The sequence below is a fragment of the Astyanax mexicanus genome, chromosome 13 (assembly GCF_023375975.1).
Source record: "Astyanax mexicanus isolate ESR-SI-001 chromosome 13, AstMex3_surface, whole genome shotgun sequence".
NCBI lineage: Eukaryota > Metazoa > Chordata > Actinopteri > Characiformes > Acestrorhamphidae > Astyanax > Astyanax mexicanus.
The window spans coordinates 28782325-28801949 of NC_064420.1; the positions used below are offsets into that span (position 1 = coordinate 28782325).

The 19625-nt window shown below is 37.4% G+C and overlaps 1 protein-coding gene across 8 annotated transcripts in view; it reads right to left on the minus strand.

Moving 5' to 3' along the window:
* The window catches only part of si:dkey-178k16.1 (band 4.1-like protein 1), a 115930-nt gene extending 96734 nt beyond the window's left edge, over positions 1 to 19196 (minus strand). For 5 of the 8 annotated variants that reach the window (XM_007234646.4, XM_007234648.4, XM_015601672.3 and 2 more), the window contains exon 1: positions 18923 to 19191. The gene's annotated coding sequence lies outside the window, so the exon portion shown is untranslated. Of the gene's footprint in view, positions 1 to 18918 lie in introns of all 8 variants that reach the window. The other 3 variants (XR_453236.4, XM_022677307.2, XM_022677308.2) reach the window with 3 other exon arrangements.
* Positions 19197 to 19625: the final 429 nt, after the last annotated feature.

A 19625-nucleotide genomic window follows, 5' to 3' on the forward strand; every position in this document is an offset into this window, starting at 1 on the left:
AGGGCTAGAGAAACGCTTTGTAATGCAGGAAGAACCAAACAATTACTCGGCAACGAGTGAGTGGGAGCATGGTCTATTTATACTTAGGGGTAATCAGTACTCAGGAATTCCTGGAGGTGTCATGTGGTCTGTCATGTGATCGGGAGTGAGCGTGATGTCATGGTGTGGTGCGTTCTGGGTATTGTAGTTGGAAGCTTGGTTACCACAGGTAGAGCTGAGTGTGGGAGACACAGGTGTGCTTTCAGCACCAGACATGACACTCTACTTAAATACCATCAAATTCTGGGTTTACAGGCTAAGTGAACACTGCCCAAACATTTAATTCAGTCATACATTAAATGTTTAACCATCAGTATGAATATTAAAAAAACGTTTAGCACATCTAATCAGAGAACTTTATTAGCTAGCATGATAGCTAAATTTTTGTTTACCACAGAACACAATCAAGTCTGTCTGACTGAAACTCCACTTACAAACGTTTAGAGTATCAGACAGCTCAGTACAGCTGTTTTTGACTAACCTGAGTGCTGATGATAAAAACTCATGGCTGAGAGTGTAAAGTCTTAGTTAGTTAGTTAGCTAAACAGCGTAATTTAACAGGCTAGCAGCTAACACCACAGCAAATACAATCCTGTGGCCATCTTAAATGCATATGAATTAATAAGCTTTTTTGGTTTGTATTAGTAAGGCCGGGGAGAAACGTGGCTGCTCAGACAGCTCAGATAGTATTTGGAAATACTATTAAAGTGTTTTAATGTGTAGTATAGGTTTAATACTTGGTATAGGTTTATTCAGGTAAGCACCTCTTCACAAACTGGGGCTATAAGTTATGAGCTGTACAGGGTGAGAATACTAGCACCAGCTGAGGTAACTTAGCATTAGCATTTGTTTGATTGGGCCTTATCTGTCTATCACTCTCTCTATCAGACATTTCAAAGGAAAAGCCGGTTCTGTAATTCTGATTTCATGACATTTCATCACCAAGACATGCAGACTGCTTCTACAAACATTAGTGAAAGAATAGGTCGCTCTCAGGTGCTCAGTGAATTCCAGTGTGGTACCGTGATAGGATGCCCTGTGCAACAAGTCTAGTCGTGAAATTTTAATCACTGCTAAATATTCCACAGTCAACTGTCAGTAATATTATAACAAAGTGACTGGGAACGTAAAATCACAGAGCTGGGTCAGCGAATGCTGAAGCGTATAGTGAGCAGAGGAACCAACTTTTCGCAGAGTCAATCACTACAGACCTTCAAATTTCATGTGACCTTCAGATTAGCTCAAGTACTGTGTATAGAGAGCTTCATGGAATGGGTCACCAAACACAAGAGAAAAATGAAGAAAAATTAATATTTAAAACCAATTTATTTTTAATGTAAATAAAATGTCTAAATAGAAAAGACAGAATAACTGATTTCTCCCAACAGGGAGAAATGACTGATATACAGTATGGTTATTTGTGAAAAGGGCTCAGTTTTGTAGCAGTGTAAACACTCTAATGATACTTGACATTGTCATGACACTTCAGTTTTTATCATAATTTGTTTTACTGATGTTTGATGAGTTGAAACAGACAATGCTATTCAAAATACAATTTAGTGTTTCATGTAATATGCAATGCCAATTACCCTCTTAAACTTCTCAAAACTGCCAGTGTTTCCAGACAATTATTTTAAATTTAAAACTGCTCAGGCAGATTGCATTGCCTTCCTTGTAATTACTGAAAAATTATCGTCAGGATGTAATACAAGTCGTGTTTTCTTAAGAGATTAAACAAACTGTAGTCTCTTTTAAATAAAGCGCTTGATGTATTGTGGCATGATGTACTGTATTATGAAAATAATACATAATTGAGAAGGATTTGCACCCAAGAATTAAATATAATACTCATATTAATAAGTATATTAGTTTGTCCAGTTACTTTTAAGCCTGTGGAAATGTAAGCAGGTCCAGCAATTTTTTTCATTAACCCTCTCAATTTAAAGCTAAAAATAAAGCTTAAAGCTACACTTTGATCATATCTGTTTTAAATGCAAAATTGCACAAATTGTTCCACGGTTCATACATGTGTAGACATGATTATATGCCATATTAAATGTTAATCAGTGTTTGAGTCAACACCAGCTGCTATACATATGTGTATGTCTTTGATGGGCCTGGATCATTATGAATAATAAATAACTATCTTCCTCACCTCATTAAAAAAATGGATCATTGATAGAGGTTACATGTATGTAAATTTCTAATATATTATACAGTACATTTCCTATCTTATATACTATACTTATTGTGCTTTTCATCATCTTAATATTGCAAATATATATATTTTTAATTAAAAAACTAATAGGAATGAAAGCCAATTCTCACTGAACACATTTCTAAAGATGTTTTTGTCATCCATCTGATGGTATATATAGCAATAGTCAAGACAAGTACTTGGACAGCGGCATATTTTTTTCAAAATGTCTCTGTACTCCACTTTAGTGGATTGGCATTTCCAAATAGTTCCAAATAAGAAATTTTAACTAGAAACTCCCCACATGTCAGATTTGATACTAAGAAAAACATGACAGCCTTACCACCATGGAGTTTAGAATCCAAAATGGCTGCCCCCACATGAACAGTAGTAAACACAGTATTATTTATAGTTTGTTAATACTTATGTCTATTTACGTCTCATTATATCAATCATAAATATATATATAGACTTGGTTACATGCTTCATTAATCTTTATAATATTCAACTGTCCACAGGAAGAGTGACTGAAACCACCATTTGCTGACCAATTGGAGAGCTGGATGGAGCACTGGGAGAGGAGCCAACTTTTTAAGTACAGGAATCCAAGATGGCTGTGTGCTTAGGTTCTGTATTCTGTAAGTTTGTTTTAATAAGTTTTTAGTTTGACTCTTCATTTAAGGGAAATGCTTTGTTTTAAGGTATTTGTCCTGTAGTTCTTACTTTTAATAGATTGTTTGTGCCACCTGGGGTTTCTAGAAGTTAAGAAAGGTGTACTTATAAGTGTCACTCCATGTAGGATTTTACTCTGTTTAGTCTACCTATAGGCTAGAGGGAAGCACCACCCAATATATTTTGATTATTGGTCAGGGAAGTGAAGATTAGTTAGCTTTTTTGTTTGGTATATGTTGTTGTTAGCTCTTTTGTAAAGTTCTGTTTTGTTGTTTCTTTCTTTGGTGCTGTTAAACTGTCTCGTCTGCTGTATTTATTGTTATGTTGTAGTTTTCTGTAGCACTATCGTTACTACTTGCACTTTATGTTGTCTTTTGTTTGTTGTTCCATATTGCACCATGGTTCCGGAGGAATGTAATTTTGTTTCACTGTGTATCTGTACTCAGATGTAATGACAATAAAAGCCTCTTGACTTGACTAGTTTGATTCTCCCCAGTGTGATACTTGAACACAGCAATTTTATAATGTCTGACAATGTTTTTAATAAAGCTTTTACCTTTTGTTCCTCATGCATTTTCCATATTTTTACTATATATATATATATTTTAAATATGCCATCCTATATACCCCTAAATATGAAATGGCAAATGCTTCTTATATGTACATGTAGTATTTATCTTATTTAGTACCTATTGTGTTTTTCTTGTTATAGAATATTGCAAACTATGATAAAATATTTGTATGTGGGCTGGGTGATATGGCCCTAAAATCACAATAATTCAGGGTATTTTTGCAATAATGATTCTTAGTTATATGACAACAATGAATGTTTTTAATTTGAAGAATTTACTACTGCAAAAAAATCAAACATTCTGTAGAAATAAACATTTATAGATTGTTTTATTTTGTAAACAGAAACGTAGCATGACTGATTTTGTAGAATATAGTGTATCAACAAATATACCATGAAATTAAAACTGCAACAATTAATTGCAGTAAACAGCAAAACAAATCCGAAACAAATTACTTTTAAGAATATTGCAATATCACAATATGGAGTTGTGTGTTTTTTTTTGTTTTGTTTTTGTTTTGTTTTTTTTTACATTAATTTTATTATTTTGCTAAAAATTGATAAATATTTTATTGGCACATGCCCAAATCAAAATGCAGACAAATACTTCACCTTTATTGTACCTGATTTACAATAAGCATAAGCAAAAACATAGCAGCCAAATATGCCAGTCATCCCAGTGCACAATATTGGCTTAAACCATTTCCATTTGTTGCCTCATTTGTAAACACATCAATCTTTCAAGCCTTGCTGAAAAGGAGGCGATGACGTCGACACCGCACTCCATCTAATCAGCTCCTGAGAGCAGTGGAAGTAAAGGGAGGAGGAGGGAGGTTTCTCCTGGGCTGGCACGTACATAGTCCCATAGCCTGGTTAGTATGCGCGTCCATACGCAGGATGGCTCAAATTAATTGGAGCATTTATATTAATGCTGTTTGCATCAAATCCATCAATCTCCCTTGACTAGAGTTTGGCTTGTTGTCATGAAGCAGGGGTGGAGCTCCTGAGAGGAAATGTCCTTGTCACAACAAAAACTTTTCCAAAATTGGTTTAGAGCTCAAAACTAACAAAATCAATTGTGGGATGTGGCGTGAGCTCCTGAAAAACAGGGCATGAGTGAGTTAAATCAAAGAGCTGCCTACTATGGGAGTTTTTAGTTTTTTTTTTAAGTGAGAAAGCAGAGAGTGCCTTGACCTGCACACGCTCTTTTTCTGCATTGCATGGTTCAGCAGGATACAAATGCAGTCCTGAGGCATGTCTGTGTCTGTGAAAAAGGAAGCAGTGTGAGGAAAGGCCACTACTGTGCTAATCCATATTAGCATCAAACCAAACTGGGAAAAGACTGCATTCTGTTCCACAAAGATAGGACACTTGCTGTAAAACAAGATTATGCATAGTACACCAGTCCTGACCTTGTGCTTACCATTTCTGTAGCATTTTATTTATGCAGCTTGGCCTTCTCTCACAGTCAAATAGAAGGTAGACCACATCTAACTGAGTCTTATGTATCACACACTTCCACTGATGTGTATACAGCCTACTGGAGCCTTCTTGACCTACAGGCCGTACCGCAGCAAAGCGTGCCGCCTCAGTGCACTGCAAGGAGCAAAGTGCTTGACTTAGCTTTACAGTCTTATAGAAGTCCAACTGTCTGCTCCATTGCTTGGTGAGCGGAGAGTGAAGCCCGCTCACTTTATTTCCCACAGAGTGAGAACACAGTCAGTTGCATTCTCTGTCATGAATCACGCATCCCCTCCAGTGCACCAGCATCTCACCTCATTGCTCTTTCACAGTGAGACCAGTTCACAAAAATCAGGAAAAGCATCATGAGGCATACTGGCAGTAAAGAGAAAGCAGGTCACAGGAAACTATTTGGCACCACTGTATTTTTTACATGTAACCTTATATCATATGATTTTTCTTAACATTTATTTATACCTACATGTACTGACATGAAACAGGAACCAGCTTTGTCACCAGTGGTGTCAGAATCATTTTTTTAACGTGGGGATGACACACTGGGTGGTGTATTTTAAGAGGTTGTTAAATGCACAATTTTACCTAAAAAAATTACTTTAATTCGATGACTATTTTAGAGGCAGATTCAACAAGTCCATATATTCATCAGCCAGTTACATTTGCATGCAGTGAGTTGTAGGCAACCTTGAAAACCTGGAATGGACTTTCAGTGGCATGTGTGTTCTCCTATCAAACAAGTGGAATTGATTCTTTCACAAAGCAACTGAAATAGAAATAAACGGTGAACCAATATTTTATATTAAATGTAGGAGGTCAACACAAATAATTATTAAATGTGAAGAAGACATGTCCCCTTCAGATTTGATGGCTGCAAAGCCCATGATGGTGGTCATGGGTCTGTTAGAGCAGGGAAATCAGTGCACTGTTTTTTAACAGGTGAGTTTATTCAGGTTTGCTTGAGCAGAAAAAAAAATTGTGCAGGTATATACGGTAGGGCTGTCTATAGGCAGAAACTTGGCGATATAATATGGATCACGATACAGGACATAGGATTCAATATATAGAAATAATTTACCATTATATTATATGAAATGCATTTTTTATCTGTCAAATATAAACACACAATCATATTTGTAAAAAAAATGAAGAAAAGAAAGGTCTACTTTTTATCCAATCAAAACAGTGGGATCTAATGATGGAGTACAACCACTGATATCTAGTGAGTAAGATTTAAATAATGAAACACAAAAAGAATACAAAATTTTGGGTTCTAAATTATTTATTCTAAATCTAAATATTCTTGTTAGCAAGAAAAAGATAAAAGCTTCTTTAAAAAAGGTTAATATTATTGCATTTCATTAAAGTTTCATGCCACAAATATTATATTATCATTTTTGTGGTTTATCTGTGGGTTTTATTTCATGCAATGATGACAAATATTGGTATGCGGTGGCACTCAATAAGCAGAGTCCCAAAGCATCTCTATTAAAAACAATGGTATCATTTTTTTAGAGGGTTGGGTGACCCAGGGACATTTACCTAGTGATGGGCAATATGACCTAAAATAAATATCACAAATATTACCTCATAACTATTCATACATTATTATTTTAGTGAATGACTGAAACAGCATTGGTACATATACCTAAGACAAGCTGACCAACATTCTTAGTTAAGTTGGTGTTTACGTTTTTCTTTATGCTGCTGCCAAAAAGGCGGAGTTACAAATAAATAACCATCAAGATCATATTGATTATGCAAGATTACTAAACGGGGCAGTGGTGGCTCAAGGGTTAGAGCACCAGACAATCGAGGACAAGGTTGTTAGTTCCATACCTGGGTTTGGTGGGCCACCACTGTTGGGCCCTTGAGCAATGCCCTTAACCCCTACTGCTCCCCCTTACTGCGCAGGTGGGTTAAAGTCGGTGGTCAAATTCATTCTATGCCCAGCACAAGTATGGTGTAAATGGTTGTCTTGTCTTGTTAGGGGTTTTCAGTGTCAAATTTGATTCCTTTTTGATTAACTGCCCATCTCCACATTTACCCTGGCCACTTATCTGTGCTTCCCTTTGAAATGTAAACGGCAAAGTAGTAATGATGCTGTTTCCTATCGCATACACATCATTTTATCACACCCATTTCCCCATGCAATGCGACAACTAATGGGTCATGATAACGAACCAACCAAATTCAATCAGCTAAAGAAGAAAGAGCTAATTGGATTTGTCTAAACATAGCCATAGTGCAGAGTACAGCATCCCTAGCTATGGATGTGGTCCTATAAGAACACGCAGTCCTATAAGAGCATCCCTGGCAGTGAGCGCTTACTTCAAGGACACTTAGATAACTGCATAAAACACACATCATTTAAGAAGGCCCCATAAATCTTGAAAAGGAACGCTTCACTGAACAACCGTTTACAGAGATGGGTACACAAATAATTAGATGATGTGAATTCCTGATAATTTGCTCATTTCGAAAATTACCAATGCCTCTAATGAATGGAACTCTGCGCCATCAGCCAGCGAGCTTTAGTAAAGCTGGATGTTTCATCTTTTAATGCAGTTTTCTACGTGCTTGATGTCGTCCGCCGAATTGTTTAATGGCAAAAACAAACATGTTTACTTCCCCCGTTCTCCATTGTCTTCCCAGATGTCACTGTCACAAAGCCATCTCCAAACTTCAGGCCTCACACTATGACAGGCTTTCAGACGTATCTGAAGAGTGGGAAAAAGTTGTGTACACTCCGAGATGACGGGATAATGTGAAGCTAAACAAAAAGCGAGATTCTCTTTATGAAGTACAGTTGCCATAGTGACACAGGAGCGAACTGTCAAAGCAGAACTTCAATACAAAATTGTTGAAATTTCAGCCAAGGGACATTCCCGCACTGATTGACAAGAGAAAAGCCTGGTACATCTGATTTATCTCACTCCAGCGAGATGATACTCTGCCAACTTCACAAGCTATAGAGGGCAGAAATGGAAACTGGGAAATACAGTTTGAGCTCGAATTGAGGAATGACTTACGCAGTGATTACAAGGAAGAAGAATTTTTAATTTATTTTGACCATAAACTCATTTTTTCTTGAAGTAGTTGAAGAATCACAGACTTCTTATCCGATATAAAGCAAACATTGCCTGCCTCCGCACATCCCGAAAAGCAGCAATGCAAATTTCCGCAGAAATGCCAGCTCTATTCATACCCGTCTTGTTCATTTCCTGCCAAACTTCAACCATGTCGGTGTGCATATTAAGGCTGAACAGCATGTTCACAGATCTCGGCGGACTGTTTAGAAATGCAAGCTTAGGACTCATAGTCAGCAGGGCTTCCTACACTCAAGATTCTTCTAGCCAGCACTGACCCCCTGGTGTCTGTAACTTCTTAACATAATGAATAACAGTCTGGAGGGATAGCTACTTAGCTCTTTCTAAAAGTTTTTTTAATTAGCTTTACAAATTCATTAAAATAATTACGCTGCATTTGATTTGAAACTAGACTTGGTAATATAATAATGAAAATAATATGGCCTCCCCAGTGACAACACAGCTGTGAGATGTGTTATCAGGTACTGCCATCGATATATACATATATTGTGTTTATATAAAAATATATTATTCATATCTAAGTAGATACATGAACAGTAAACTCCAAATTGTAAGGCCTTTAAATCGGATTAAGAAATATAATAAAGAGTGCTGGATTTTAGCTCAGTACTCATATTTGTATTTGTCAGTCCATGTTAACTTTTAGCTGTACTGAACCCACAAACCTATCATCAATAACCAATAGTGGCCTTTAAAGGACACTGAATGACCTTTACATTGAAAAAAGCTGATTCTTTCAGAAACTGAACAAAGGTTAGAAACCAGAGACACATAAACGAGGAGACGTTGCTCAGTAAGCAAAAGAAAAAGTTGGCAATACTTACTCTATATACAGAGGGACTAAATAAAAATAAAACACATCAGAATCAGATTAATATTTAGAGCCAGGTAAGTGTGAGATAATTTCTGATTGGATGAGAGGGGGCATATGACTATATGAGGTATATGAGTACTCCTGAACTTCAGGCTAGGTATTTTGTAACTGATTTAGCCCCTACTGCTGCAACATTCCCCCTACATTTTGTTATATAAATCAGTTTCGAAGTGCCTGCTAGTTTTTTATCATGTGTAATAATATTTGTAATGTAAGATAGAAGCAGCTTCATCATGGCAATACATGGCAGACACTATTTAAGATAAGTTTGCTAGCAGGAATAATCTTGTTTTTTTTACACCGTCAAGAAATAATCTGAGCTTCTCTGAATTTTGCCTCTTATATACCGCTATAAACCTGAACGAAAGTGTGATGTTAGAGTGAGGTGGAGCTCTGGAAAGAAATAAAAAAAGAATATCAGAATATCAAAATTAAAAGTGGAAACCCACTCAACGAGCGAATATCCGGGTCCAGCCCTATCCTGAAGAGCAGGATTATGGGAAATGTAGTGAGAAGATTCAGCAGAGGCAGACCCAAAAGTGTGACAGAAGCATTACATTACGTTATGGTTCTTTTAAACCTTTAAAAGTTTCTTCTATACACTCCTTTTTCTTTAAGGAACCAATAATTATTCTTCTCTTGGGTACAATATTATTTTTAATAGCGCAGTGCTCAGTCAGTTAAGCTTATTAGATTCAGCTCACCTGGTGGCAGTTAGCCAGCCTTTTAAAACGTCTTTTGTGCACAGAGCTCATTGGCTGAAACCAGTGGCTCCTAATCCCCGAATGTTTTTGTCTTTTCCTGGCTCTAAACCACCTGACTCAGCTTTTGATCATCATCTGATGAGCTGAGTTACAGCGTCGCTTGCAGTCCCCATGCCTGTGACTGAAATATAAAGAGCTACGAGCTACTGAAGTCTTTACCAAAACCTAAAAGAGCCTAAAATGATGTTGAATTTCTATTTTAAAAACAACTCATTTCTTCTGAGAGAGTTCATTCTAGCATAAAAAGTACATTAGGCCTATATCATTAAATGCAAATGTATTTAAATCACAAAAAAATCACTGCTTTAGGGGAAAGCCTAGCTATATAGCAGGTACTTAAGGATATATTGTACATTACTGCATCTGTGTTTCAACTTCAAACACATGTGAAGATGGGTTCCATATACTATCGCTGATTCTGTTTACACCTGGTCACTTAATCTGTACTGAGTATCAGAATTATATCTGGATAAATACAATCCAGATAAAAAAAATGCATTAAACAAGTCTTCCCAGTACAATCAAAACATACATTTTGGATGGATGTGATTTCTGATTTTTGATTGTCTGTTTGCATTCTACCCAAATTCTACCCAAAAACCGATGTAAGGAGCAGTAAAGCCACTCTGATGAAGTACAGAATTATAAGGGAGTTTCAGTAAAGTTTCTCCAGCACCAAGGCTGGAGCAGTACTAGCATTAGCCACTAACCGCAGCGCTTTATCTTTCGCTATTCAAAGGTGAGTATATTTAACTGTAGTCTGCGTTTACAAACAAGCTACATGGGATAAACCGTTTGCTGATGGCACCCTGGCTTACTGGAACACTCAGGGTTCCTCAGTGTAGTGCTGTCTAGTTGCGTTTACTAGCGATAAGCACTGTTAACCACGGCTAGCACTGCTGCTAAGCGCTGCTAGTGCTGCTGCTAATTGTGGCTGAAAATCATGGAAATCTAAGCTTACTGTAAATAAACGGACGCCCTTTATTCACCTAAATAAACATTTTTTTGGAGAGAAATTTGTGTGGATTAACATCCGGCACTTGTTTGATTTTTTTTTCTTAAATTACAGTTTTGTTTACAACCTCACTCACAAGATAAAACCTCACAACTTTGTTTAGGTAACACTTCATGGCCAGTTTACACACTGATATCCCAGAAATAGTTTACCATACTAGTGTAAAACAGAGCTCTGAAAATTCATGGTAACATGCAAATTTGCAAATACTGTCACCTTTACTTGATGTAACGATACTTTGCCAATTTAATGGCTCTTTACACTCACACATTTTCAAAAATGGTTCTTTATAAAAACAAATGTGATACTACTATGGTATCACTCAAAGAAGCCTTTGTAGCACCTTTATTTTTAGAAATGTGGATGTAAGCTATGAGCATGGTGCACACCAGGCTTATGACGCATAGTGAAATATACTAATGCATCCTATCTTCTTCCAGTATTTAATAACACCTCAGAGAAGCTGTTTAAATGAGATCTGCGAGCCAACTTTTTTCTTGCTCTTGATTTGTTTGATCTTGTTACAGTTTAATACAGTTAATAAAGTGCATGTTTACAGTGTATAATTTTTTTTATGTTAATAATAAAAAAAAAATAATACTAACAGTTCATGCATAATGTTGCTGAATGAAGTTAGCATCTGGGGCTGTTAAATATGACATTATAGACTTTCTTCTTCAATACAGTAGCCTACTCTTATTTTTTGTTATGGCATTAATAATACTACTATTGTGTGTCTATCATAAAAAATAGATGCATTTTCTGATTAAATCATGCCTTTTACTGGTAGTCACAATAGAAAAAGTGTTACTAATTCTCTGTGCCAGTGGTTTTCAACTTGCTAGTATGTCAACAATGTAGTTTGATTTTTCTGGCAGGGCAGGAGCAAGAGCTGATTGGCTGAGCAGCAGCAACATCAGCAGTGTGCCTTTGAGAGGAAAAACTATTATCATGTCACATATTTTCAGAGCATTCCTGGAACATTTTTTCTGTAATGTTTCAGGCTAGCCTTCCTGGAACCATTGAATAATGTTGCTAGATTTTTATTTTTGCCCAATATCATCCGGATACACATCATTATAGCGGATATAATGGACTGGTTAAATATATATATATATATATATATATATATATATATATATATATATATATATATATATATATATATATATACAGCTCTGGGAAAAAAGAAACCACTTAAAATGTTTCTTTAATTTTACCAAATTGAAAAACTCTGGAATATAATCAAAAGGTAGGTGGATGATCACAACCATCAAACCAAGCTGAACTGCTTGAATTGTTACCCTAGGAGTGGCATTAAGGTATCCAAAAGCAGTGTGTAAGACTGGTGTAGGAGAACATGCCAAGATGCATGAAAACTGTTATTAAAAACCAGGGTTATTCACCCAAATATTGATTTATGGACTCTTAAAACTTTATATGAATATGAACTTTCTTCTTTGCATTATTATCTGCATCTTTTTTTGTTATGTCAGCCATTTCTCATTTTCTGCAAATAAATGACAATAATTGTATTTGGAATTTGGGAGAAATTCTGTCTATAGTTTATAGAATAAAAGAACAATGTTCATTTTACTCAAATATACACCTATAAATGGCAAAATCAGAGAACCTGATTCAGAAACTGAAACGATCTTTTAATTCTGCTGTGTGTGTATGTTTATATAATGCTGCCCTATTTCTGGGGGCTAAGCAACATAGTTAAATTAATATTAGTAGTACTAAAGTGAGTGCTGACTGAACCGTTTTTATATTCCTATACGAATATATCTCAGCATTGATAAATTGTTAAAAACAATGTGTTTCACAACAAAACATCCTGAGGCATTTCAAGCCCATCAATCATTTTAATAAGCTACATTGATTGTCGCACTGTGTTTGTTTTAGTGCCATGGGCTGCAGAACACTATGCAGTGGGTTTCGAATTCTGTTATTTGTTTCATCCCTAATTGTAAGCCACCTTGTTTCTGTTGCATGTTGGCAGAGAACGTACAAGACAAACTAGCATTGCCGCTGAGCCTGTTTCTTAAAATAGTGGGAACAGGAGCCAGCATATTTACTAATGACAAAATGTCTGCTCCCTGCTGGCCCAGCGATAATAAACATATCACTTGAATTTTAGACATGATAAGACCTATAGTAGAACACTGAGCTTAATTTTACTTTTAGGAATCAGTTTTTTGTTAATCTGATTTCAAATGGATCCAGATCTTTGTGTTTCTATAAAAGAAAACAACCACACAATTTAGATAAGACATGCTGATAATTATTATATTATTATTATATTACTTGTATTATCAGGCTCACCGTGAAATAAGGCACACTATTAATGATCATCTATTTTCTTGTCTATTTTCATACATAAGGTGCACCGGATTAAGCGACATAAGGTGCATTTTAAGCGACAATAGAGAGAAATATTTCTAATTTAGCAGGTCTTACCACTGGGTGGTGGTGGGGGGTAGCTTACTAATTTAAGTAAAGCTAAGCTAGGTAAACAAAACTTTAATAAAAAAGACTATTTTTTCAATAGTGCTGGATGTCAATCTACAAAGATTTCTCTTTTGAAAACTGTTTATTTGGGTGAGTAAGGCGCTTCTGTTTATTTACAGTAAGCTCTAACTACCAAATTTCTTCAGAACTAAGGCTCGAGCATTAGCAGCAGGGGTTAGCAGCAGGCTTCAGGCTGATAATACACCCCTCTGAACAGGGAAATAGCAGTTAGCGGCTAAAGCTAATGCTACTTCAGCCCCAGTGCTGGAGAACTAAACTAAAACTCCTGTATAACGCTGTACTTCATTGGAGGGGCTTTACTGCTCCTTACAACCCAACTGGTAAAATTCATACATAAGGTGCACCGGATTAAAAGGCGCACTGAAGATTTTTGGAAAAATTAAAAGGTTTTTAAGCGCCTTATAGTGCAAAAAATATGGTAGTATGATTATTAAGTAAACTACTATTATCATTGTATTTGGTAGTTAATTTAATAACATTACGGACTGGTTTACTTTGTTTGATAGTTTTCTTTACAGCAACCGTTTCATAATATACAGTATATTTGATACAGTATGAAATAAACCCGCTCCCGGTTACACTGCAGTGAAGATATTTCTTGTTGGATAATGGCATAAACCCAGTCAAAGTAGAAGTATCACAGATATCACATTAACTTTTTTATGTTCCATTGTAAAACCGTTCCACACTGCAGACTCCCTGTGGACATAATAATCTTTAACTTTCAAAGAAAGCTCCTTACTGTGGCAGACTGTGAATAATGAATAATGTCTGTTAATTGCATCTAAAGTATGCCAAAGGGCACTCTGCTAGAACAGTGAAAAACAAAGGATTGGACCTGGATCAGTATTAAAATAGACAATACCTGATCCATCGAAATATGGTTGGAAAAGGTCAGAACATTCCTCTTAAAGGCTGATACATACTGATTCTACAGTACCAAACAATTAATCGCTGAAGTGTGAGCGCCACAACAGACAATTTGTTTCTATTAAAGATGTTAAGGCAATGCAAGCTGATAACATTTCATGTTAAGATTATTTATTATCTAATAGGTTCAGTTCATTGATCAGTTTCCCCTCATCCATCAGCACAAGGTAGTTTCTTTGTGAGCAAATTGTGATCAATAAGCTAAACAGAGCCAGACTATATATCAGTTTTTTTTGGTATTGTTTTGATATTAATGTAATAATAAAGCGTGTGTTTTGAATTGTCAGACACTGTGTGGTGCATCTCATGTGCGATAGCTTTAAGTGTGTAAGTGAGCGGATCGGATTTTACAGTTTAATCTGGTGTGAACAGTAGAGAAAAATGGGTCTTTCTTGTATTTCTCAATTTTCTTCAAGCTTTGTAATAAATATAGCAAAAGCTTTGGCGGGATAATTATTTGATGGCTACATGATGATTTGATGTTTAATTCAAGACTAATTTGTCTTATTACAGCACTTAAAAGCCGATGATTATACAGTTAAATTTCTTTCACAGAAACACAAAACTGGGTGGCACCAGTCCATTACCAGCAGCTTGTATGTACAGCTTGCTAAACCACACAGTAATAAAAGCAGGGTATTGTTGCATGTGATGCAGAGTTAAGTGGCCACTTGGTTAGGAGCAAGAAGAGCCCAGCCATACAGCACATCAATATCATGCTCATAAGAGTCTCCAGGCCCGGAGTAATAGGTGAAAAGCCTTGAGGCGATGGTTTCCCACATCTAAGGAGCATGGTAACTGATGGAGGACACTCGCAGGGATATTACCTTAGGGAGATAATGCTAAATCAGATTTTGAAGCGGGCAAACTGGCTCCAAGTTCCCGACGTATTTCCTTCTGAAGGGGCTCCCTTTGCTCGCTGTTGCCGCATGAAAATGCCCACAAAGCCTTTGACTGTGAGCAGCAGTTTGATAGTGCTGCGCAAGAAAATTACACTGACAATCAAGCCAAGTCATGCTTTCATCCCGAAGACCACAGAACTGCCAGATGAATAATGCATGGCTCTCCCAGCTTTTGTTGGCGTAGGATCCCAGATTTTGTTATCCTTGCGAATAAAAGCAAGGCCGATGGGAAATTAACTTGTAACGGATCCATCACCGGCCACTGTCAAAAGCCTCAAGGGAGATTTCTCTTCATCCACAGGGCAGAAGCGTACATCAAACACCTCTCCAGCCTCGACCAGCATCTAATTCACACACAGTCCCCCTTGCAAGTCCTCACCCATTGGGTCAGCACAGACAGCACAAAGGACACAGTTAAACTTCACTGAGGGAAGAGTGATGCTCTCCGTCTCGTGTTCCAGAAAGAGGGAGGAGAAAAGGGGGTGGAGTATTTTTCAACGCTTGTCAGGCCTGCAGGCGAAATGAGCACACAGATGCACGCTCGCAGGCAGGCCTCTATTAGGGCTTTATAGTCAGGACAAAGAGGAAGAAGGCACAAATCAAAAAGACTATGCAAAAGGAAAAGACAGAAGTGAAGCTAAGGAATTTAAGATTACGTTTCTATTTAAAAACAAATGGTTGGCTCAGACTGAATACGTCAGGCACAGAATGCCCTCAACCTCAACTATGATGCTCCTCAAAGAGATAAGCTTGAACAGATAAGCATTCATACTGCTGAGATAACAGTTGCAGCCAAAGAACATTAATACACACTAGAGCTGAAGAAAGAGTGCTGGGCTACAGAAAATGTATAGGACCAATGGGACTCATTCAAAGAGTACTGGAGGCGTGATGCGATGCTACCTTATCACAATATTTCTTATTTATGGTTGTATTACTGTTTCCTGTCTATACCATGGGGTATACATATATATTTTTTCTTGTGACTGAATAGTGTATGCAATTATTGTGTGTTACCATTTACTCTGTGGTTCACACAGTAAATGTCATTTGTGATGTCAGTGAACTGAAAAAAAAAAGTTTTGGAATAAGGCACAATACGGGGCTGTACATTAAAGACACTGTTACACAAAACAGTGTGTCTTCAACTGTAATAAAATGCATCATATGAGCCGAAATCTGAACTGTAGCTGAATGACATGAATGAAAGAATGAATGAATGAATGATCAGCTTAATAACACATCCAGCAAAGCAAAAAGAAATCCAGCACAATTCCAGAACAAATACATGTTAAATTTGCACTTATGGTAGTTAGCGTGTGTGTTTTAGGAATTAATGTTAATATGATGCCCTCATATCTCAGCAAACAGGCTTACAAAGAGGATAAGCTTTTCAACAAACTGACATACAGCAAGTTTGACAAGATCCTTAGAGTCTTTATTGTGGCATTACCTTAAGATCTTAGCTTGTTTGTAAGGATTTCTGAATTAGTGTGAAGCTGCTTTAACACAGAACGCTGAAAATTGCTGTTTTCAACAGGACGTAGTAAAGTGTAGTAAATGGTGTCGACAGCATTTGTTTATAGCAGTATATTACCTGGCTAATTTAACAGATTAAACTGCGCCTTATCAGCAGTTTAGCTTAATTTAAAAGAAGTACATTTGATATCTGGGTCAGATCAAGATCAGATTACATTTTCAACACAAGCAAACTGCTCTAGAAAAAAATATCTGAGTGTTTGGCAGGAGCGGGGTAGCTTAAGGCAGAAGTTGGGGTCAAACTTGGTGATGTAATTAATTGCGTTAAAAAAATTATAACTTGTTAAAGATTCCAAATAAATCACGTGTTAACACTTTAACATTGTGACATACACAACACAGAACACTTTCATTAAAATATCTAGAAAATGACACAGAAACAGAGAGTAGTGTTTACCACACCTTTAAAAGACTGGAGAAAACTGGTACATGAAGAGGTCTGGCTGACCTCTCATCAGTGAAGAGAAGAATTAGATGTGTGACAGGTGAAGTGCAGTAATAAAGTCATTGCTAAGGTGAAGAACTAAAAAGCAACTTGTTTCACAGGCAGTGTATGTTTACTTGTTAATAAATACAATCACTAAATAAAACAAATAATAAACTGATTTACAACAGATTTAACCGTCCAAACAAATGCAATGTATGCTGGGAAATGTGGTCCTCGTGGCTACAGCCCAGGTTCCGTGCGTTTAGTTAAAATGCCATTTAAATGTAGCTTTAATATAGCATTCCCTGCTTTTCTACTACACCTAACCTATTGAATATATGTGCAGGATAAAATAAGATTATAAATGCTCTGTAGCTGCTAAAAAAATAGCCATATTCCTACACATTTAGCTAAGCTAACAAGCTATTAATTGGCTTCTGTTAGAGCCGGGGTGTTCTGTCGCGTTATGCTACCCATCGATATGTGCTTCCTAAAGCCACTGCGCATGCGCTGACCTACACTTTCTTTTTTTTTTTTAATAATAAATCTATTTTTTTGTTGTTATTTTTTGCGCATTTAACAAACTGGACTCACTGCCATCACCGTCATACAAAAGTGTAAATGGAAATTAATAATAATAAATACAATAATTATTATTTTCTAAATAAAAAAAAATACAAAAGCAGTTTGTAATGCCCTCTCATTGCCATGATTTTAATATGATATGGTAATTGATGCTATCCAAATATACTAGCGCTTCATCTACTGAACGATCTGCTGGGAACATGCTCTAATTTGGTGCTTATGTTGTATATTTTACAGTTAAATTATACGCTAGGGTAGCCAGGTTTGACAAGGAAGCACAACTCGACAGAACACCCGGCCAGTGTGCGCGACCCTCGCTCGGTGCCACACCCTCTCTCTCTCTCTCTCTCTCTCTTTCACTGAACACCAAACCTCACAACCAGCTCACATAGTGAGAGAGGCTCTGACAGCCAGAATACAGCACTCTGTGTCTCTGTTTGGGCTCTCTTTCTCTCTGTTTTTGTTGTTTTTGGCACTGAAAGGCGTTTTATTAGGTGACCAGCCAGGCAGTGTGACTGAGGCTTTTATTCTCAAAGCCTCAGAAATACAGAAATACAGTAGAGGCTACAGTAACAGTTATAGCTAACCGGCGTTTTGTTTCTGTGTTAGCTGGGTTATAAAATAAATACATTTAAAAAGCCTTAGTTAGTTATATCTATCTTATAGCAAGGTTAAAGCTTAGCCACTGCCCTATATAGCTATAGTGTATACAGCTATCTGTAGCTACTATTGTGTGGCAGGCAGTGAGTGAGTGAGGTGAACTGGGTTATATTATTATATTAGCTCTACCTGCATGGACAGAGGAGTGCCCATAGGGGCTTATATCTAGAGCTAGGTTAGCTGGCTGCTGTTGTCCGACATAGCTGCTACTACTAAAGAGTCACAAACAAAAGACCAGCCCTTTTTTCTGCGTTTTAAACCTAAATACAGCCCACCTTATTCTTAGAGCCTTACAGAAAATGACCAAACCACTGAGCCTGGGGTTGACATCGGCCTGGGGCACACAAAAAGACATGCATATAATAGAAAAACGCAGAATGTGAGTTATAGCACGCGCGCACACATACATATATAGGCGCACACAGTCTGTACACTCAGAATCTCAGGAATCTCGCTAAAGCCAAGGACAAGAACTGACCGAACGCTGCACGCGCTGGCTGGGTTATAAACGCGCGAGGGGCTCAACCCCGCACCACAACAGACCCCAACACTGACACACAGGGTCTCACAGGCAGCAGCATGAGCGCAGGAAAACAGGAGAACACACAATAGACCCCCTTACCTACCTGTCCTTCCAGGTTCCTCAGTCGGATTCCCGTCCAAATGTCGACCATTTAGGTCTGTAGGAGCCGGCGAACGCGCTCAGGCAGAGACACCGCCCTGCTTCTGCTGCTGCGTCCCGCGGCTGAGAGCAGATTGTCCGGGCGGATGGATGGATGAGGAGGAGGAGGAGAAGGAGGAGGATGGGGAGAGGCAGATCAGCTGGAGGAATGAGGAGAGCAGAGCAGACTATAGGAGCTGAAGGGGCGGAGAGAGAGACACACACACCGAGCTTTAGGAGGAGCACCGGATTCAGTCTGACCGCTAACCTGCCACACACCCTTCAACTAGGCTGCTGTTAAATCCTACAAACAAGAAAATCAGTTACAGAAAAGTATGTATTTCTAGTGCACTACTCTAGTTCACTAGTGCTAAACCAACTCTGTAAGTATTCTAACACTTTTAAAAGGCTTATGGCATTTTCTTTTTTATATAAAGAGTAACAGGACTGAGTACCAGTAACAGGGGGAATAGAGTAATCTGTAATAATCTGTAACCTTTGTTAAGTTTTACAGTTAAAATAACTGAAGTTGTTTGGATTTACCTTTTAGAAAAAGCCAGAGAAGTTTGCTTTCACAAACACACGCACACACACAGCATAACTGAGTCACAGAGTGTTCATATGTGTTACCGAGTATTCATTCCTGTTACCAAATGTTCATTATTGTT